A 22,828-nucleotide genomic window follows, 5' to 3' on the forward strand; every position below is an offset into this window, starting at 1 on the left:
CCCAGTTGTCCCCCCACTCCGTCCCCCCTCCCCGCTAGATCTCTTTCTAGCATGATTGCTCCCCCCATATTACTTCCGTAAGTCAGCTGACTTCAACTGACCCCGGCTACTCCTGCTCACTCCTCGACCCCCCCGTGTGGGGAACTCCCATCCGCCTTGCGCCTGTCTTCCCGCCTTATTCTTTCTGGCGCGGGAACATCCCTTTACCTGACCCGCCTCTTATGGCGCATCTCCCTTTCCCCTCCCCCTCCCCTTCCCCATTCTCCAACTATGTCCCGTCTTTCCCCCCTCACCGGCGCCCACATTTCCCCAATGTCTCCCCCTCCCCAATTTACTTCTCAATTAACTTCAACCATAACATTAACAATAACATTTCCTGCAGCATCAGTCCCTCAGTTCCGATCCAATTTCTCTTCTTTGATGAAGGTCCATGCTTCCTCCGCCGTCTCGAAATAATGGTGTCTCTCCTGATACGTGACCCATAGTCTTGCTGGCTGCAGCATCCCGAACTTCACCTTCCTTTTATGCAACACCTCTTTGGCTCGGTTGAAGCTCGCCCTCCTTCTCGCCACCTCCGCACTCCAATCCTGGTATACCCGTACCACTGCATTCTCCCATCTGCTACTCCGCACCTTTTTAGCCCATCTCAGGACCTCTTCTCTATCCTTAAGGCGGTAAAATTGCACGATTATCGCCCTGGGTGGTTCTCCCGCTTTTGGTCTTCTCGCTGGAATCCGATTTGCCCACTCCACCTCCAAGGGGCCCGTAGGGGCCTCAGCACCCATCAGTGAGCTCAGCATTGTACTTGCGTACGCTCCACAGTCCACTCCTTCCACACCCTCAGGGAGATCCAGTATCCGAAGGTTCTTCCTTCGCGCTCCATTTTCTAGGGCTTCGATCCTTTCAGTACACTTTTTATGAAGTGCCTCGTGCGTCTGTGTCTTAACCGCCAGGCCCAGGATCTCGTCCTCAATATCTGTCACCTTCTGCTCCACCACGCGGAGCTCTGTCTCCTGGGTCTTTAATGTCTCCTTGAGCCCCTCAATTGCCTGTAGCAACGGGGTCAGCACCTCCCTCTTCAGCAGCTCCATGCACCGTCTCACAATTTCATCCTGCTCAGGCCCCCATGTCGCCTGCGCTTTCTCCGCCGCCATCTTGTACTTCTCTCTTTCTGACCCTTTGGTCGACGATTCCTCGCGCTGCAGCCGCCGCCGCCGCCGGTTTTTTCCTCCTTCGTTTGGGGGGGACTCCCTTCTCACACACCCCACACCGGGTTGCGTCGTCGAAAAATTCCCCGTTGGGGCTCTTAAAAGAGCCCGAATGTCCGTCGGAGCTGGAGCCGCCGAAGCGTGCGGCTAGCTAGGTATCACCGCAACCGGAAGTCCCTTCAGTGGCCTTGATGAGGTCTTTTCACAGTTGTTCCCTCTGCTGCTAGAATTCACCTTTGATACAGGCCCTCAGGTCAGCTTGCAGCTTTAAGCTTGCCCTTCCCCCGCCTGCATGCTGGAAGAGGCCCTGTTTATCCTGCAGTTGCAGCCAAATCTTTTAATGTTTCTGCCGTGTCTGGCAACCCAGAGACATACCCTTTCTGGGGGACACTGTCGGGGGAATATTGCAGCCTTCTTCCCACACCGGGAAATGTCAAACAAATGCCGTGGGGGCCCTGTAAAAGAGCCCAAAAGTCCGTTCCAAGCAGGAGCTGCCGAATATGCGACCTAGCTCTGCATAGCCGCACCCGGAAGTCCATTCTTTCCAGTGCTGTAGTCAGCTTGTGACCCAGTTGTGATGAAGCGCCTGGTGGTCACTGTCGCAATGTCCACTGTGGAAACCACCCAACATCTCAGTGCTGCACTGGAAGCTCAAACGGAGACCACAAGATCCATGCTTGCTGCCACACAGGTTCAGACCGCTGCCATCATGGCAGCACATCTCAATGTTCAAAGAGGGATGCAGGTCCCCACAGCAGTGCATCAATCTGTCATCTGGGCAGAATACCCAGCTTGCCGAGGCACTGCCGCTGGACAGTGCCAGTGGCTCCATGAAACAGCTCAGGATGACAGCATTGTGACAGCATTGTGTTCTGCCACCCAGCCTGCGCACCTTCTGCCTATGCCAAGATGGGGCATTCCAGAACTGGATCCCAAAGCACAGAGCTGTTCAAGGGTGACCTGCGAAGCCACCTGCACTCTCACCAGTGAAAGTGAGTCAGCCATGCTGCATTCACTGTGTCAGCCAGGCAAAGGCAACCCAAGACAGGCACTAAGGGGAAGCACAAGGGTGATTAGTTCTCTTTAGTTTACATTATTGGATAAAAATGTTACGGTAAGTGAATTTTATATCAGGGTGTGACGGATTTAGGTAATTCCAGACCTGATAATACTTTCTTACTAACCTATGATTTAGGTTAAGCCACCAAACGAGGGGAATTTTTTTCTCTCCTAAGACTCCGAATAGCTCCCATGAGGGGAGGATGCCTTTCCGGGTCTCAAACAGTTAAACAGGATTTCAGTTACATTCGCATGGGAAAAGTTCAGATGCGTCACTCATAACTAAGTCGTTACCTCTGTTGGTCGTAGGTCCCAGTCAGCTAAGACTTCCTAAATGAGTGTCTAGGATTTTAAACTTTGAGAGTAAGTCTACACAGTTTAATTTTTAATAAAAGTAATTTTATTATAAAATACTCTCAATTGATACATACAGAATTGCAGAGTTAAAAATATAAATTCATTAACAGTTCACAGTTATCTGTTAAGAATATAAAACTCATTAACAGTCCTTTGTTATCTCAGTGTCTGCTTGAATGTCAGGTGTCTAAGATAGAGGGTGGAGAGGAACTTTTTAAGAGATCTGTCTATTTTCAATGTGTCATGTTTCTTAGATATATTGATTGTCAAATCGGCACTTTCCCAAAGGGTGTTATATTAACTGTCAAAAGTTCTATAGCTAAGGAAGGATTTGTTGTCCTGTTTATCTGAGGATATTCTGTCCTATGGTTTAGATTCTCTTATAATTGCAGGGAGGTGATTTGTAATATTATGGTTTGTCAATTCAAGGATTCTTTTCATCCCCCCCTTTGTCTAGAATGTCTTAATACTCCTTGGGGTCAGCTAAAGTTCTCCTGCAGCAAATGGTGACTTTTGAAAGACCTTTTATTTCACTTAGAATTAAAATGTGGTAATTTCTGCTGCTTATCATTGTCCTTATTTTAAACCGAATTCTGCGGTGAACATGATTTCCGTCACAAGGGTTTGACCAAGAGATTCTTGTGGTGAGATGGGGAGCTGGGGGATAGTTGAACTATGGTAGTGAGGGGATGATCTCCTAAAGGAACTGGAGACTGAGTAGGCACTCACTGACAAATGGTCCTGGATGCCTTGTGTCTGTCTCCACCTCTTCCTTCCTCTTGGGAGGCCTCCAGGTGCCTGGTGGAAATGACCTCTCATAATTGCAATGTTATGGAACCTGGAGACACTCTGGAAAACACTGTGGGGCTTCCGCCAAACAGTTCAGGAAATGGAACGATTAATTACGTTTTGAATAGTCTGCTCCGTGGCAGCATGGGGTGTCATTGTATTTCCATTGTCCTTTTGTGGTGGGTTAATGTGATGAATGTATTACGGCAACCTTCCCCTTTCCCCTCCGCGACCCCCTCGTGGACACCCGACCAGAGGATGCCCCAGGCCTGTGCCGCGCGGCTGCCCGCCCAACCCGGAGGGCTGCCCTGCTATTTCTGTGGCCAGCACCAGCACCCCAGGCAGTGTTGTATTACATTACATTGTACTATGTTGATGCCCTTGTGGGCTCTACCTATGGACCATTGTATTACATTACATTGCATTGTATCATGTTGGTGCCATTTTGGGCTCCGCCCCTGGCTCCACCCCCTTGGGAGAGGTATATAGATCTGCTGCCCTGCAGGCGGCTCTCAGTGCAGTGCAGTCGCACCGAGGAACAGAAACTGAGCCTCCTCCACACCCGGGTGAGCCATCGAATCTCCGTGTAGATCGAGGAAGCGACCACGTACGCAGACGCGGTTGTGATCCTGAAAAGGCAATACGTGAGGCGGTGAACAAAGTGTTCACGCGGCATCACCTCACCACTCACCGCCAACGCCCCGGGGAATTGCTGGAGTAATACCTACGCGACCTGAAAGTACTCGCGTGAAACTGCAACTACCAGGACGTCACGGCCTCACAGCACATGGAACTCACCATCCGAGACGCCTATGTGGCTGGAGTCCGGTTCAACTACATCAGACAGCGCCTGCTCGAAAAGGGCGCCCTCGACCTAGAAGAGACGGTAAAACTATCCACCTCCCTAGAAGTAGCTTTTCAGAACCTTCCCCTTTCCCCTCCGCGACCCCCTCGTGGACACCTGACCAGGCCTGTGCCGCGCGGCTGCCCGCCCAACCCGGGGGGGCTGCCCTGCTATTTCTGTGGCCAGCACCAGCACCCCAGGCAGTGTTGTCCGGCTCGGAACGCGACCTGTAGCGGCTGCGGCAAGAAAGGACACTTTGCCAACGTTTGCCTGGCCAGATCCAAAATTTCTAAATCATAGGCCCGACTTTCAGATTCACAGGCCCACAGACCCCACAGCGTGGCTGCGTGCCTGCCGGCCATCTTGGCCGCCATCTCCCACACGGCCCACCATGTGCGACTCATGGGGGCCGCCATCTTGGGACCATCCCACCGCCTCCGACCACGCCGGCTACCCGCAACTCGGCGCGGTCACCCTCGACCAGTCACGCCCCAAGCACCTCAGGAACTCGATGATGACCGTCCGGGTCAATGGGTATGAAACGCCCTGTCTGTTTGACTCCAGGAGCACGGAGAGCTTCGTACATCCAGACACGGTAAGGCGCTGTTCTCGCCAAATTTCCCCCGCATCCCAAACAATCTCCCTCGCTTTCGGATCGCACTCAGTGCAGGTCCGGGGGTACTGCGTCGCGAACCTCGCGATACAGGGCGCCGAGTCCGCCAATTTTAAACTATATGTTATCCCCGACCTCTGCGCTCCTCTCCTGTTGGGACTGGACTTCCAGTGCCTGACCCTGAAGTTCAGCGGGCCCCTATCCCCTCTCACCGTATGTAGCCTCGCGACCCTAAAGGTCGACCCGCCCCCACTCTTCGCGAACCTCACCGCCGACTGTAAACCTGTCGCCGCCAGGAGCAGGCGGTACAGTATCCAGGACAGGACTTTTATCAAGTCCGAGGTCCAGCGGCCCTTGAGGGAGGGGATCATCGAGGCCAGTAATAGCCCCTGGAGAGTCCAGGTGGTGGTCGTCAGGACCGGGGAAAAGAACCGGATGGTTGTAGACTACAGCCAAACCATAAACCGGTACATGCACCTCGATGCATGTCCCCTTCCCCGGATAGCGGACATGGTGAATCAGATTGAACATTACCGGATGTTCTCCATGGTAGATCTGAAGTCTGTATACTACCAGCTCCCAATCCGCCCGGAAGATCGACACTACACGGCCTTTGAGGCAGACGGCCACCTCTTCCACTTCCTCCGGGTCCCCTTCGGCATCACCAACGGGGTCTCGGTCTTCCAAAGAACGATGGACCGAATGGTGGACCAGTACGGGCTGCGGGCCACATTTCCGTACTTGGACAACGTCACCATCTGCGGCCACGACCAGCAGGACCACAATGCCAACTTTCAGAAGTTTCTCCAAACCGCCCAAGCCCTCATCCTCACCGATAACAAGGAGAAATGCGTTTTCCGCACAACCCGACTGGCCATTCTCGGCTATGTCGTGGAAAACGGAGTCCTAGGGCCGGCCCAGACCGCATGCGCCCCCTTCTGCAACTCCCCCTCCCCCACTGCCCCTAGGCCCTGAAAAGATGCCTCGGGTTCTTTTCGTATTATGTCCAGTCTGGCCCCAACTATGCGGACAAAGCCCGCCCACTGATCAAAGCCACCATCTTCCCACTGATGTTTGAGGCCCCGCCTGGCCTTCAGCCACATCAAGGCAGATATTGCCAAAGCTGCGATGTGCACAGTGGACGAGTTCATCCCTTTCCAGGTGGAGAGTGACGCGTCAGAGGTCGCCCTCGCTGCTACCCTTAACCGGGCAGGCAGGCCCGTAGCCTTTTTCTCCCGTACCCTCAACGCCTCAGAGATTCGACACACCTCAGTCGAAAAAGAAGCTCAAGCCATTGTGGAAGCTGTGCGGCATTGGAGGCACTACCTCGCTGGTAGGAGGTTCACCCTCGTCACTGACCAACAGTCGGTAGCCTTCATGTTCGACAATACACAGATCAAGAATGATAAAATCTTGAGGTGAGGATTGAACTCTCCACCTATAATTACGAAATCGTATATCATCCTGGGAAGCTCAACGAGCCCCCAGATGCCCTGTCCCGCGGCACATGTGCCAGTGCGCAAGATGACCGACTCCGGGCCATCCACAATGACCTCTGCCACCCGGGGGTCTCCCGGCTCATCCACTACATCAAGGCCCGCAACCTGCCCTACTCCACTGAGGAGGTCAGGGCCATGACCAGGGACTGCCAAGTCTGCGCGGAGTGCAAGCCGCACTTCTATCGACCAGAAAAGGCCCGATTGGTAAAGGCATCCCGGCCCTTTGAGCGCCTCTGCATCGACTTCAAAGGGCCCCTCCTCTCCACCGACCGCAACGTGTATTTTCTCAACGTCGTTGACGAGTACGCCCGCTTCCCCTTTGCAATCCCTTTTCCCGACATGACCGCGGCCACAGTCATTAAGGCCCTGCTTAGCATCTTCCCCTTGTTCGGTTTCCCCACTTACGTCCACAGTGACCGGGGCTCCTCGTTAATGAGCGCCGAACTGCGTCAGTACTTGCTCGATAAGGGCATCGCCTCAAGCAGGACTACCAGTTACAACCCCCGGGGAAATGGACAGGTGGAGAGGGAGAGCGCGACGGTATGGAAGGCCGTCCTCCTGACCCTACGGTCTAGGAGTCTCCCAGTTTCCCGCTGGCAGGAGGTCCTCCCCGACGCGCTCCACTCCATTAGGTCACTCCTTTGCACAGCCACGAATGAGACCCCTCATGACCGCCTATTTGTTTTCCATAGGAAATCCACCTCCGGGGTCTCGCTTCCGTCCTGGCTGATGACACCGGGGCCTGTCCTACTCCGAAAGCACGTGAGGAGCCATAAGTCCGACCCCCTGGTCGAGAAGGTCCAGCTCCTTCACGCCAACCCCCAGAATGCCTACGTGGCGCACCACGACGGTCGACAAGATACAGTCTCCCTCCGGGACCTGGCACCCGTCGGTTCCCCTACGGCCATCACCTACCCCCCCCCACCCACCCACCCTACACCGAGCAGCGCCCCCGCCCCTGCATGGCCTACACCCCCCCTCCTACACCCCCTCCCCCCATCACCGACCTACAGGGATGAAGCTCCAGAAGACACGCTCCCAGAGTCAACGCCCGTGCCCGCAGTGACGAGTTCAACACCCGTGCCTGCAGCGACGAGTTCAACACCCGTGCCCGCAGCGAAACCAGAGCTGAGGCGATCGCAGTGCATGATCAAGGCGCCAGACAGACTCAACCTGTGAGCCACTTCACCCCCGCTGGACTTACATTTTTTAACAGGGGGTGAATGTGGTGAATGTATTATGGCAACCATTCACCACTGTATTACATTACATTACATTGTACTATGTGATGCCCTTGTGGGCTCCACCTATGGACCACCATTGTATTACATACATTGCATTGTATCATGTTGGTGCCCTTGTGGGTTCCGCCCCCTCAGGGGAGGTATATAGATCTGCAGCCTGTAGGCGGCATTCAGTACAGAGCAGTCGCAGGCAGGCACAGCTCTAGCTGATTAAAACCACTGTTCAGTTCAACTCTCCGTCTCGTGTGAATTGATGGTCGCATCAGTTAATGGGGAGGGTTCATCAGCCACATATGCGGGAAGCATTATTTGTTTCCAAGGAGCCAGTTTCTAGTCCTTGGTGATGGCCAAAGGTGATGGGAACTGGAGACTGCCTCAGAATGAAGGGATCATGCCTGCTGCCAGGATAACAGACATTGGTTGACATGATGGTCTGGGCATGGTTGCACAAAAACTGCACACTGGTGGAGTGGAACATTTCAGTGCCTGTACTTCTCCTCTTTAACATGAAAAAGCCATGTGTGTGCAGTCGATAACTCCCTGCACCAATCGGAAACCTGTTCACGCACCCGCTCTCTGGTTAAAGAGAAATAAATGAACTCGCCTCTCCCCCCCCCCCCCCCCTACAGTGCCTCTACATCCAGGATGTAGAGAAGGATGGAACATGGGGATAAGTTTATTATGTTGCCCACTCCTGCCTGTAGGATTGTTTGCAAGTTGAGACTGATGGTGACCTTGATAAAAAAACATAGAAACATAGAAAATATTTACAAGAGTAGGCCGTTCGGCCCTTTGAGCCTGCACCACCAGTCAATATGATCATGCAAATTCAGTATCCCACACCCGCTTTCTTTCCATACCTCTTGATCCCTTTAGCCGCAAGGGCAATGTCCAGCTTCCTCTTGAGTATATCCAACTAACTGGCCCCAACAACTTTCTGTGGGAGAGAATTCCACAAGTCCACAACTTTCTGAGGGAAGAGGTTTTTCCACTTCTCAGTCCTGAATGGATAACCCCTTATTCTTAGGCTGTGATCCTTAGTTCTGGACGTCCCCAACATCGGGAACATTCTTTCCGCGTCAAGCCTGTCCAGTCCCATCAGGATTTTATAAGTTTCTATGAGATCCCCTCTCATTTTTCTAAAACTATTAGCAGTGCCGTTCTCACCCTGCTGAGAGGCTGTAAGTCCTGTTGAAATGGGACAGTTCTGTACCCACATACTTGTTGAATCTGAGGTGCCTCGGGTATTGTTCCTGGCTGAGAAGGCGGTGGTAGAAGTGCTCCCTGAAATCTTTGTGTTGGACATGGCCTTCTGTCGCGATCCCCTCTGCACAGGCTCGCCTCCATCTACCTGTCATGTGGCAGATGCAAAGGCAGGGAAACTGCTGCCCCCATAGCCACATCCAGGATGTGAGTGGACATCTTAGTAAAGCCTCTTTCCTGTCTGTGAAGATCCAGTAGCACCCCACCATATCCAGCAACTAACCGCAACACCTCCAAAAATATTCCATCCCAGTTCCACAAATGTGCCAACTGGAGTAATAAGTCAAAAGCACCTCGCCTAATGTTCAATCGCTGGCCCTTAAAATAGTCCAAATGGGGGGTTTCCTGGTGCAGCTGAACACATGTTTTGCTGGGAGTGATTAGCACAGGACAGGTGTGCAATCATCCTGCGCTGTCCAACTTCCAAAACCATATCAGCCCCGAGAGCTTGCTCAGCATGCCCAACACTGATGCCCTTCCCAGGATGTTATCTGGGTCACATCAGAAAGTCCAGAAGCACAGCGCATACCGATTTCCGAATTTGGAGCTTCTGTGGCATCCACACAAGTGGGACTAAGGTACCCAGGCACCGAGGGTATATTATCTATTCTTAAATTGCAGAATGCTGCCTTTCCTTTCTGTTTTGTTTTATTTTGTTATCTCTTTTGTTAAGGTCTACCCGGGATATGTGCCAAAAGCTATGGAGAGTGTGGGCCAAGTTGATATTGACAGAATGGGGCAATATTAAGAGGGCTTAGCTGCAATGTTGGAATTTGTGCTTTTCCCTGTTTGTTTCAGCTGTTGTTGGAACAACTGAATTTTTAGGAATAGGATTTTTTAAAATCAGGGCCAACAATCTCGTCCCTTTAATATAAATCAATCCCACCTAATGCCTTCTTGCCAATCAAGGAATCCTTACCCAAATCCATGGTCTTGGAATTCATTGTCCATACTATTCACTTCAGTGAACTTGCTCCCTCATTCATTCCTTAACTCTTCAGCCCTGTGGGTGGCACGGTGGCACAGTGGTTAGCACTGCCACCTCAGAGCGCCAGGGGCCAGGTTCAATTCCGGCCTTGTGTGACTGTGTGGAGTTTGCACATTCTCCCTGTATCTGCGTGGGTTTCCTTCGGGTGCTCCCTCAGTCCAAAGATGTGCAGGTTAGGTTGATTGGCCATGATCAATTGCCCCTTAGTGTCATGGTGTTCCGGGGAGCAGGGGTGTGCGCCTGGATGGGGTGCTCTTTCGGAGGGTCGGTGGGTGCAGACTCGATGGGCAGAATGGCCTCCTTTTGCACTGTTGGTTTTCTGTGAATGAGAACAACTTTTCTTATCTGTCGTGGATTCCTGCTTTTTATATAGTGTCCATCTTATTTGTGCTTTCAGAAAAGCTTATGGAGCAGAAACAGGGGAATAGAGGTGTTGGGAGGAATGGGCTGTTCTGTGTTGTAAATTCAATGTAATTCTCTTTCTGTGGAAAATGCTGAAACACAGTAAAAAGCCAGTTGGAGAACCAGAGAAAACAAACCTGCAAATGCAAAGCATTGGAGCGAAGTCAGAACAGGTGTAAAAACCGGCTCCGACAAAATGAGCAACGTTCACAACCTCATTATCATATTAAATTGCAACCCTCCTCTGAGTGATTTCTGCGTCATCAACCAACATCCTGACGACAGTTCTGATCAACAACGGGTGGGTTGGAGGCACGCTTGGGTTGGGCCACAGTTTTGTTTCTGGCTTTAACTTCCCCTGCCCCCTTACTCCTCACTCAGTTGACCCAAACCCCCCCCTAATTTTTTGGTTTAAAATTCGGCCTATTTTATCTCAAAAGCTAGTTACAATATTGACTCGCACAGGGATAAAAACAGGAACAAAGGTCATTAGATTTCATCTCAACGTAATGAGGTTTGACTGAGTTTCAAGAATGAAAGGCTTTAGCCAGGTTTTGGGCATCAGATTTATTGTTTTGAGGCACATGCTGACTTTGTTAATTAACTATTGAATACTTTACCCATTTTCAGAACATGTGATGGGTCGTGAGTGAAAAGCCAGCAGCGTTTGCAGCTCAGAATGGAGCCATTTGCTCCGAAAGTGTCTGTGCTGGTCTTTTCCTGAATAATCCCAAACTGGCATTGTACCATGCTCTCTTGCTCTGTTAGCTTACTCTGTTTCAAACAGCTCTCTTAATCAATAACCTCCAACATGTGTATACTTCGCAACGCACACAAGTATGCAAAATCAAGAGCTGTACAGTAAAAGAGGTTAACTTTTGGCCAAGTTGAGATTTGATAATAAAAGGCAAAAAATAAAGAGTTCATTGTGTATGATTCTTTCACTGTAGTTCATGGCTGAAGCAGTTTTTATAACTGATGGTCCTGTAACCCTTTCCCGCCTAGAAATGCTGAACTTGGGTGTTTGAATTGTCCATCAAACTTCTGTCTGCTGTCCCCAGTATGATATATGCAGATGGAGTTCCTTTTGATTAAATCTCTCTTATCTATGTGGTGTAACAGAAATAGGGGGCGGGATTCCCCGACCCCCCCGCCGGGTCGGAGAATCGGCGGGGGCTGGTGTGAATGCAGCCCGCGCCGGTTGCCGAATTCTCCGGCGCCGGATATTCGGCGGGGGTGGGAATCGCGCCGGTTGGCGGGCCCCCCCCCCCCGGCGATTTTCCGGCCCGCGATGGGCCGAAGTTCCACTGCTGGAATGCCTGTCCCGCCGGCGAGAATCAAACCACCTCTCTTACCGGCGGGACAAGGCGGCGCGGGCAGGCTCCGGGGTCCTGGGGGGGGGGCGCGGGGCGATCTGGCCCCAGGGGGATGCCCCCACGGTGGCGCAATCGGGGCCCACCGATCAGCGGGCGGGCCTGTGCCATGGGGGCACTCCTTTCCTTCCGCCTTCGCCATGGTCTCCACTATGGCGGAGGCGGAAGAGACCCCCTCCACTGCGCATGCGCGGGGATGCCGTGGTCGGCTGCTGATGCTCCCGCGCATGCGCCGCATGGCAAAGTCATTTCCACGCCAGCAGGCGGGGCACCAAAAGCCTTTCCCACCAGCTGGCGGGGCGGAAATCAGTCCGGCGAGGGCCTAGCCCCTCAAGGTGAGGGCTCGAGATGCGGAGGATTCCGCACCTTTGGGACGTCGCGATGCCGGACTGATTCGCGCCGTTTTTGCCGCCGGTCGGTGGACATCGCGCTGATTGCGGAGAATCCCACTTGGACCAATTGGCTTCTAAATTAGCTGAAATTATTAAACTTTTAAGGTCAGAGAGGCTGGGTTGTGTGACTCGCGTTGAATGTTAACAAGAAACATTGCATCGATTACAACTGCATTGAAGCAGTTCAGAGTGTAGCATGGTCTCTGCGGAAAATCTGAACATTATTTGCACTTTCGGCAAGGATCATTTTGAGATGTTTAGAAATGAGGCTGGATTCTCCGATTTTGAGGCTATGTCTCCGCGCCAGCATGGGAACGTTTTACGACAGACAAAATGGTGCAAAACGGCCACCGATCCTCCGTTTGGCTGGGAGCTAGCCTCAATGCAGCGTAAAGCACCCGGCTTAGCTGCCGATACGGCCGGAGAATTGCCGGGACCATGGCTGCACATGCGCACGGAGGCCACCGTCAGCGGCTGCGCCGTGCTACATGGCGCCGGCCGCTCGCAGGCCCGACCTGCAGAATAGTGTCCCCACTTTTGCCGGCTCGCGCCCCCCGGACCACCCCCCAACAGAGCCCCCAGCCCCTGGCAAAGTGCCCCCTGTGTGTGAATTGGCCCTCTCCTGACTGTGGCGGCGTTGGACTGAGTCCGCAGCTGCCACGCTGAGTTCCCGACGGATGAGACCACACGTGACCGACACCATCGGGAACTCGGCTGGTCAGGGTCGGAGCATCGGGGATGGGCCTCAGGCAAAGTCCTGAGGCTGTCTATTCGCGAGCACGCCGCTTTGGACGGCGCAAAGGCAGCACTGTCCCCGATTTGGTCATGAACGTGAATTCTCCAGCCGAAGGCCGAATGCGATTTCGGTGTCGGCAACCGGAGAATGCCGCCCATGGTCTTTTAGATATTTTATGAATAAAATATATTTTTGCAAAAAAAAGGTATGACTCATTTAATCAATTAGACAACATTTTTAATATGCAACAATTAAATCTTTAGCAAGATAAATTGAAAGCGGCTGTTATTTATTTCTTGAAAAATGGTTTTATTGGTGTTCACATTTTATATTCCACATTTCAGTTTGTGAGTTAAATTACAAGTTGCCTAACCGCGCATAATACAAAGTGAAAGCAACCAAGAAAAATTAAAATGACAAAAGACAAAAACTAAGAATACTTGTCTCCCCTCCCTCTGTGGTTGGGGTCGCCCTTTGGCCGATGTACCTCAATTGTAATAGCAATAATAATCTATATTATTGTCACAAGTAAGCTTACATCAACACTGCAATGAAGTTACTGTGAAAAGCCCCTAGTTGCCACACTCTGGCGTCTGTTAGGGTACACTGAGGGAGAATTCAGGATGTCCAATTCATCTTACAAGCACATCTTTCGGGGCTTGTGGGAGGAACCCGGCACCCGGAGCAAAGGGACACGGGGAGGACGTGCAGATTCCGCACAAGGGGCGAAATTCTCCATTATCGGCGGAAAGTCCGCCGATCGGCGCAAAAAACGGCGCAAATCCCACTTGCGTCACGTCATAAAAATGGGCCGATAGTCTGCGGCCCGAAATGGGCTAGCAGCGACGTAACGGGATCCGCGCTTGCGCAGTGGTTCACGCCGTGCAGCGTCATACGCGCTGCACGGCGTGACGGCTCATAAGGCCGCGCAGCTCCCCCCCACCCGACCGGAACAGCCGACCGCAACACCCGATTTGATGGCTGGCCGTCGCTCAGCCCCAAGGTTCGAGTCACGCGATGTGGAGGCGCTCCTGGACGCGGTGGAGCAGAGGAGGGACGCCCTGTATCCCGGGCACGGCCGCAGAGTTGCCCCACGCCACAGCCGGCGTCTGTGGAGGGAGGTGGCAGAGGCCGTCACCGCTGTGGCCCTAACACCACGGACAGGCACCCAGTGCCACAAGAAGGTGAACGACCTCGTCAGAGCAGGCAGGGTGAGCCTCCCCATATCGCCCATATCCCCCCTCCCCCAAATCCCCCCTCCCCATATCCCCCCCTCCCCCATATCCCCCCTCCCCCATATCCCCCATATCCCCCCTCGCCCATATCCCCCATATCCCCCCTCCCCCATATCCCCCATATCCCACCCTCCCCATATCCCCCATATTCCCCCCTCCCCCATATCCCCATATCCCCCCTCCCCCATATCCCCCATATTCCCCCCTCCCCCATATCCCCCCTCCCCCATATCCCCCCCTCCCCCAAATCCCCCCTCCCCCATATCCCCCCTCCCCCATATCCCCCCTCCCCCATATCCCCCTTCCCCCATATCCCCCCTCCCCCATATCCCCCATATCCCCCCTCCCCATATCCCCCATATTCCCCCCTCCCCCATATCCCTCATATCCCCCCTCCCCATATCCCCCATATTCCCCCCTCCCCCATATCCCCCCTCCCCCATATCCCCCATATCCCCCCTCCCCCATATCCCCCCTCCCCCATATCCCCCCTCCCCCATATCCCCCATATTCCCCCCTCCCCCATATCCCCCCTCCCCATATCCCCCATATTCCCCCCTCCCCATATCCCCCCTCCCCATATCCCCCATATCCCCCCTCCCCCATATCCCCCCTCCCCCATATCCCCCATATTCCCCCCTCCCCCATATCCCCCCTCCCCATATCCCCCATATTCCCCCCTCCCCCATATCCCCCCTCCCCCATATCCCCCCTCCCCCATATCCCCAAGTGAATCCAGCCCTAACCTTAACCTCTGCAATGCACGCGCAACCGATGGCGTGCATTCATATACCTGCCTAACACTGTTGCCTTTTACCCCTGCCACCACCGCCCCCCCCCCCCCCCCCAGGAGAAGCGTGCACACAACAATAGGGAGCATGTGAGGACTGGAGGAGGGCCCGCTGATGAGAGGCCACTGACCGTACACGAGGAAAGGGACCTGGAACTGGCTGGCGGACCTGAGGACCGGGAGGTTGCTGATGCAGAGGTCGGGGCCCCACGAGCAAGTGAGCCACCAACAGCCCGTCCCCATATCCCCCCTCCCCTATATCCCCCTCCCCCGTATCACCTGATCACTAACCATGCATGCTTCATTGTGTATCGCAGGACCAAACGTCCAGGCACCCATCCCCGCAGATGCAGACCGCCCGCAGGATGCCCCTCGGAGACCACAGGAGACGGAGAGACCCGCATCCTCCAGCATGCGACGCCCGCAGGATGCCCCTCGGAGACCACAGGAGACGGAGAGACCCGAACCCTCCAGCATGCGACGCCCGCAGGATGCCCCTCGGAGACCACGGGAGACGGAGAGACCCGCACCCTCCAGCATGCGACGCCCGCAGGATGCCCCTCGGAGACCACGGGAGACGGAGAGACCCGAACCCTCCAGCATGCGACGCCCGCAGGATGCCCCTCGGAGACCACGGGAGACGGAGAGACCCGGACCCTCCAGCATGCGACGCCCGCAGGATGCCCCTCGCACACCACGGGAGACGGAGAGACCTGGAGCAACAGGGAGACGACACCCCCGTCACGTGCGGGAGCGACCACCCAGCAATGAGGGGGGCAGCCACAGGCCCCTGTCACATCCGAGCCAGGACACCACTACCCAGGACACCACTATCCAGGACACCCCCACCCGGGACACCACTACCCAGGACACCCCTACCCGGGACACCACTACCCGGGACAGCACTACCCGGGACAGCACTACCCGGGACAGCACTACCCAGGACACCCCTACCCGGGAAGACGAAATACCGGACAGTGACTCAGAGTGGATGGGTGGAGACGAACCCCCACCCCAAAGTGCCATGGACTCAGAGTGGGACGAAGAGCACGACACAACGCCACTGCTGTCACCAACACCCTCCACCATCGCAGAAACACTCACCACGGTTGGGCACTTTAGTGATGAGGCGTCTGGTACACTCACTGGTGCGCACAACACAGCCGTCCCGGTACAGCAGGTGGAGGTAGGAGCAGCAGAGGGACCGGGCGGTCGGAGGGCAGCCCAGGCCAAGCGAACATCTGCCGCCCAGATGGATCCCGGGTTCCTGCAGTTACCACACCCACACATAGATCCGATGCAACCACCGACACGGAGACGAGCGAATAGGGTGACGGGTGGCTTGCGGCGGCTGCGGTCGCAGGTGGAGGAGTCCACCCGCGTCCAGGAGCTGGGAGTGGTCCCGGTCATGCGTGCCACCCAGGCTGACACCGCACGGGTGGCGTCCGCGGTGGAGGCAATGGGTGCGACGGTGTCAGACATGGGGAACGGTTTGCGAGGCCTGGGGCCTTCCGTGCAGGCGGCGTCTGTGGCCCAGGAAATGGCTGCCCTCTCACAGGAGGCCATGAGCCAGTGCCAGCGCCAGATGGCAGAGGCGCTCAATGCCATAGCCCAGTCTCAGCAGGCCATCGCTGAGGGCATCGGCGCCAGTGGCCATGTGCGAGCTGGCGTCGCACTGTCGCAGACAGGGTTCGACAACCCCCTGGGCTCCATGGCTGCAAACCTGCAGACCCCTGTCGATACCAGCACAGGCCTCCAGGACTGGCAGCGCCAGATGTCGGGGGCGCGTCGGATGGCCAGTCCGTTCGCATCCCCCACCCATGTAGAGGCCTGGGGGCCATCGGGCACCCCGAGGGAGGAGGAGGTGGTGTGGTCCATCCCGGCTCCCTCTGTAGGGGAGGTCCCGGTACACCGCGACACCTCGGACTCCCCCCCTTCCGTCCCAGGTGCATCGGGTGGGCAACGGGCAGGACAGGCTGGCAGCTCGCCATCCCAGTCGCCCGGGCCGCAGCCTGGCCCATCTAGGCCAGGACGCCCCAGGAAACGGCCGCCAAAGGGATCCAGTGTCAGAGGGCAGGAATCACAGGAGTCCACCTCCAGTTCTGCTGTACCGTCTGGGGAACCACATAGGCGTAGTCAAAGGGCCCGTAAGGCCAAACAATTAGACACTGAGTAAGTTGGCACGGGTGCAGGGCACAGATGAGTTTTAGGGGCTAGGGCACGTGCATGAAATCCTTTGGTTATTAAAGTCAATGTTACACCTACCGAAGCTGCCTTTGTGCTCTGTCCAAAGTGTGCGGGGGTGTCATGTACGTTGAGCGCAAGTGTGTGTGTGAGGGGTGGTCTTACCTCAGCCCCAGGTGAGTCTGCCCCCTTCCCCCTGGGCCACCATCAACATCCCCCGGGCAGTTACGCTAGCGGGGGATCTAGCTGGGGGGGTGGGAGGGGGGAATTACTGGGTTGCTGCTGCTGGGGAGAGGGGGGAGCTGGTATGGGAGAGGATGGGCGGGGGGGCACCGCCTGGGGGAGATACAGCTGCGTGGGAACTGGGTGAGGAGCTGGAAAAAGGTGATGGCTAATCGACAAGGGGGGGGGTAGGAAGCCCCCCAACTCGGCTGATCACGTGGAACGTGAGAGGGCTGAACGGGCCGATAAAGAGGGCACGGGTACTCGCACACCTTAAGAAACTTAAGGCAGATGTGGTTATGTTACAGGAAACGCACCTGAAACTGATAGACCAGGTTAGGCTGCGCAAAGGATGGGTGGGGCAGGTGTTCCATTCGGGGCTAGATGCGAAAAACAGGGGGGTGGCTATATTAGTGGGGAAGCGGGTAATGTTCAAGGCAAAGACTATAGTGGCGGATAACGGGGGCAGATACGTGATGGTGAGTGGCAAACTACAGGGGGAGACGGTGGTTTTGGTAAACGTATATGCCCCGAACTGGGATGATGCCAATTTTATGAGGCGGATGCTAGGACGCATTCCGGACCTAGCGATGGGAAAGCTGATAATGGGGGGAGATTTTAATACGGTGTTGGAACCAGGGCTGGACAGGTCGAAGTCCAGGACTGGAAGGAGGCCGGCAGCAGCCAAGGTGCTTAAAGATTTTATGGAGCAGATGGGAGGCGTAGACCCGTGGAGATTTAGCAGACCTAGGAGTAAGGAGTTCTCGTTTTTCTCCTATGTCCATAAAGTCTACTCGCGCATAGACTTTTTTGTGCTGGGTAGGGCATTGATCCCGAAGGTGAGGGGAACGGAGTATACGGCTATAGCCATTTCGGATCACGCTCCACACTGGGTGGACTTGGAGATAGGGGAGGAAACAGGAGGGCGCCCACCCTGGAGAATGGACATGGGACTAATGGCAGATGAGGGGGTGTGTCTAAGGGTGAGGGGGTGCATTGAAAAGTACTTGGAACTCAATGATAATGGGGAGGTCCAGGTGGGAGTGGTCTGGGAGGCGTTGAAGGCGGTGGTTAGAGGGGAGCTGATATCAATAAGGGCACATAAAGGGAAGCAGGAGAGTAAGGAACGGGAGCGGTTGCTGCAAGAACTTTTGAGGGTGGACAGACAATATGCGGAAGCACCGGAGGAGGGACTGTACAGGGAAAGGCAAAGGCTACATGTAGAATTTGACTTGCTGACTACAGGCACTGCAGAGGCACAATGGAGGAAGGCACAGGGTGTACAGTACGAATATGGGGAGAAGGCGAGCAGGTTGCTGGCACACCAATTGAGGAAAAGGGGAGCAGCGAGGGAAATAGGGGGAGTGAGGGATGAGGAAGGAGAGATGGAGCGGGGAGCGGAGAGAGTGAATGGAGTGTTCAAGACATTTTATATAAAAAATTATATGAAGCTCAACCCCCGGATGGGAGGGAGAGAATGATGGGCTTCTTGGATCGGCTGGAATTTCCCAAGGTGGAAGAGCAGGAAAGGGTGGGACTGGGAGCACAGATCGAGGTAGAAGAAGTGGTGAAAGGAATTAGGAGCATGCAGACGGGAAAGGCCCCGGGACCGGATGGATTCCCAGTCGAATTCTATAGAAAATATGCGGACTTGCTCGCCCCGGTACTGACGAGGACCTTTAATGAGGCAAAGGAAAGGGGACAACTGCCCCCGACTATGTCTGAAGCAACGATATCGCTTCTCTTAAAGAAGGAAAAGGACCCGCTACAATGCGGGTCCTATAGACCTATTTCCCTCCTAAATGTAGATGCCAAGGTCCTGGCCAAGGTAATGGTAATGAGAATAGAGGAATGTGTCCCGGGGGTGGTCCACGAGGACCAAACTGGGTTTGTGAAGGGGAGACAGCTGAACACAAATATACGGAGGCTGTTAGGGGTAATGATGATGGCCCCACCAGAGGGAGAAACGGAGGTAGTAGTGGCGATGGATGCCGAGAAAGCATTTGATAGAGTGGAGTGGGATTATTTGTGGGAGGTGTTGAGGAGATTTGGTTTTGGAGAGGGGTATGTTAGATGGGTGCAGCTGTTGTATAGGGCCCCAGTGGCGAGCGTGGTCACGAATGGACGGGGATCTGCATATTTTCGGCTCCATAGAGGGACAAGGCAGGGATGCCCTCTGTCCCCATTATTGTTTGCACTGGCGATTGAGCCCCTGGCGATAGCGTTGAGGGGTTCCAAGAAGTGGAGGGGAGTACTTAGGGGAGGAGAAGAGCACCGGGTATCTTTGTATGCGGACGATTTGCTACTATACGTGGCGGACCCAGCGGAGGGGATGCCAGAAATAATGCGGATACTTGGGGAGTTTGGGGATTTTTCAGGGTATAAATTGAACATGGGGAAAAGTGAGTTGTTTGTGGTGCATCCAGGGGAGCAGAGTAGAGAAATAGAGGACCTACCGCTGAGGAAGGTAACAAGGGACTTTCGTTACCTGGGGATCCAGATAGCTAAGAATTGGGGCACATTGCACAGGTTAAATTTAACGCGGTTGGTGGAACAGATGGAGGAAGATTTCAAGAGATGGGATATGGTATCCCTGTCAATGGCAGGGAGGGTGCAGGCGGTTAAGATGGTGGTCCTCCCGAGATTCCTCTTTGTGTTTCAGTGCCTCCCGGTGGTGATCACGAAGGCTTTTTTTAAAAGGATTGAAAAGAGCATCATGGGTTTTGTCTGGGCCGGGAAGACCCCGAGAGTGAGGAAGGGATTCTTACAGCGTAGCAGGGATAGGGGGGGGGCTGGCACTACCGAGCCTAAGTGAGTATTATTGGGCCGCTAATATTTCAATGGTGAGTAAGTGGATGGGAGAGGAGGAGGGAGCGGCGTGGAAGAGATTAGAGAGGGCGTCCTGTAGGGGGACTAGCCTACAGGCTATGGTGACAGCCCCATTGCCGTTCTCACCAAGGAACTACACCACAAGCCCGGTGGTGGTGGCTACACTGAAGATTTGGGGACAGTGGAGACGGCATAGGGGAAAGACTGGAGCCTTGGGGGGGGTCCCCGATAAGAAACAACCATAGGTTTGCCCCGGGGGGAATGGATGGGGGATATGGAATGTGGCAAAGAGCAGGAATAACGCAACCGAAAGATCTGTTTGTGGATGGGAAGTTCGCGAGTCTGGGAGCGCTGACCGAGAAATATGGGTTGCCCCAAGGGAATGCATTCAGGTATATGCAACTGAGGGCTTTTGCGAGGCAACAGGTGAGGGAATTCCCGCAGCTCCCGACACAAGAGGTGCAGGACAGAGTGATCTCAAAGACATGGGTGGGGGATGGTAAGGTGTCAGATATATATAGGGAAATGAGGGACGAAGGGGAGACTATGGTAGATGAACTAAAAGGGAAATGGGAAGAAGAGCTGGGGGAGGAGATCGAGGAGGGGCTGTGGGCAGATGCCCTAAGCAGGGTAAACTCGTCGTCCTCGTGTGCCAGGCTAAGCCTGATTCAGTTTAGGGTATTACACAGGGCACATATGACTGGAGCACGGCTCAGTAAATTTTTTGGGGTGGAGGATACGTGTGCGAGGTGCTCGAGAAGCCCAGCGAATCATACCCATATGTTTTGGTCATGCCCGGCACTACGGGGGTTTTGGATGGGGGTGACAAAGGTGCTTTCAAAAGTAGTGGGGGTCCGGGTCGAACCAAGCTGGGGGTTGGCTATATTTGGGGTTGCACAAGAGCCGGGAGTGCAGGAGGCGAGAGAGGCCGATGTTTTGGCCTTTGCGTCCCTAGTAGCCCGGCGCAGGATATTGCTAATGTGGAAAGAAGCCAAGCCCCCGGGGGTGGAGACCTGGATAAATGACATGGCGGGGTTTATAAAGCTAGAGCGGATTAAGTTCGTCCTAAGGGGGTCGGCTCAAGGGTTCACCAGGCGGTGGCAACCGTTCGTCGAATACCTCGCAGATAGATAGACGGAATGGGAAAAAGAAGGCAGCAGCAGCAGCCCAGGATCGGGGAGGGGTGGGGGGGGGGGGGGAGCGGGGGGGGGGGGAGGAGGAAACAGAAGGACTCTCAGGGTTGTTAATATATACTGTATAGTATGTATAGGTCGTTGCCACAGATAATTATATATTGGACTGTTAAATTATATTTTTGGAGAGTGTTACTTGTGACAAGGCAGTTGCCAATTAGGGCTAGTTTTCATTTTTGTTATTTATTATTTATTCATTTTTTGTTTATAAAATAGGTCATTGTTATTTGTGCTGTTATAATATTGTGTAAAGGATGCACAATGTACTGTGTTGGTTGACCAAAAATTTTCAATAAAATATTTAATAAAAAAAAAAACATCCCCCGGGCAGAGGACGGGACCGTGCGCTGCAGTGTCACAGCCGCATGCAGGGATGGTCCGGGTGGATGGTGGTACTGTGGCCATGGGTCAGACATAGTCCAACGATGTAGAGCCAGGAGCTCATCGGAGGCGGGTTGTCATCATTCTCCATGGCCTGCGATAGACACGCGTCCACCCGCAACTGGGTGAGCCCAGCCCGTTGTGCCGCCGGTGGATCGGCAATTGGGGGTGGGGGGGTGGTGTGCATGCGGGTGGGGTGTGTGGGGTTGGGGAGGGGGGTGAGGGTGCTGGGTGGGTGGATGGGTGGGGGGTGTAGGTGGTCGGCTGTTGTCATGGTGTGCGGTCTGTGGCCATACTACCCGATTCCCACGCCCATCTAGTCAGTGAAGCGGGCGTCTATCAGTCTGTCCCGTGCCCGCTGGGCCAGCCGGTAACGGTGGACAGCCACCCGCCTGTGTCTACCCCGTCTGCCCTGACCATTGCCCCCATCCCCCTCATCTGGGGAGGACTGGGCCTCTTCCTGCTGCTCCTCCACTCCGCCCTCCTCTGCCTGCGGCACATCGCCCCTCTGCTGGGCTATGTTGTGCAGGACGCAGCACACCACAATGATGCGGCCGACCCTATCTGACCGATACTGGAGGGCGCCCCCAGAGAGGTCCAGGCACCTGAAACGCATCTTCAGCACGCCAAAGCACCTCTCGATCACTCCCCTTGTCGCTACATGGGCATCATTGTAGCGGTTCTCCGCCTCATTGCGTGGCCTCCGTATAGGCGTCATCAGCCACGATCGCAATGGGTAGCCCCTGTCGCCCAGCAACGAGCCCCTCAGCCGGGGATGGCGCCCCTCGTACATGCCGGGGATGGATGACCGCGACAACACGAATGAGTCGTGTACACTGCCTGGGTGACGGGCGCAGACGTGCAGGATCATCATGCAGTGGTCGCAGACCACCTGTACGTTCATTGAATAGGTCCCCTTCCTATTAGTGAACACGGCCCTGTTCTCTGCAGGTGGCCGCACGGCGACGTGCATCCCATCGATCGCGCCCTGGACCATGGGGAACCCGGCAACGGCAGAGAAGCCCACGACCGGGCATCTTGGCTGGCCCGGTCCACGGGGAAGTGGATGTAGCGGTGCGCCATGGCATAAAGGGCATCTGTCACTGCCCGGATGCACCGATGCACCGATGTCTGCGATATGCCGGACAGGTCCCCACTCGGTGCCTGGAATGACCCCCGTTGCATAAAAGTTCAGGGCCACCGTAACCTTGACGGACACGGGGAGAG

Source organism: Scyliorhinus torazame, chromosome 2 (genome assembly GCF_047496885.1).
Source record: "Scyliorhinus torazame isolate Kashiwa2021f chromosome 2, sScyTor2.1, whole genome shotgun sequence".
In the NCBI taxonomy this organism is placed as follows: Eukaryota; Metazoa; Chordata; class Chondrichthyes; order Carcharhiniformes; family Scyliorhinidae; genus Scyliorhinus; species Scyliorhinus torazame.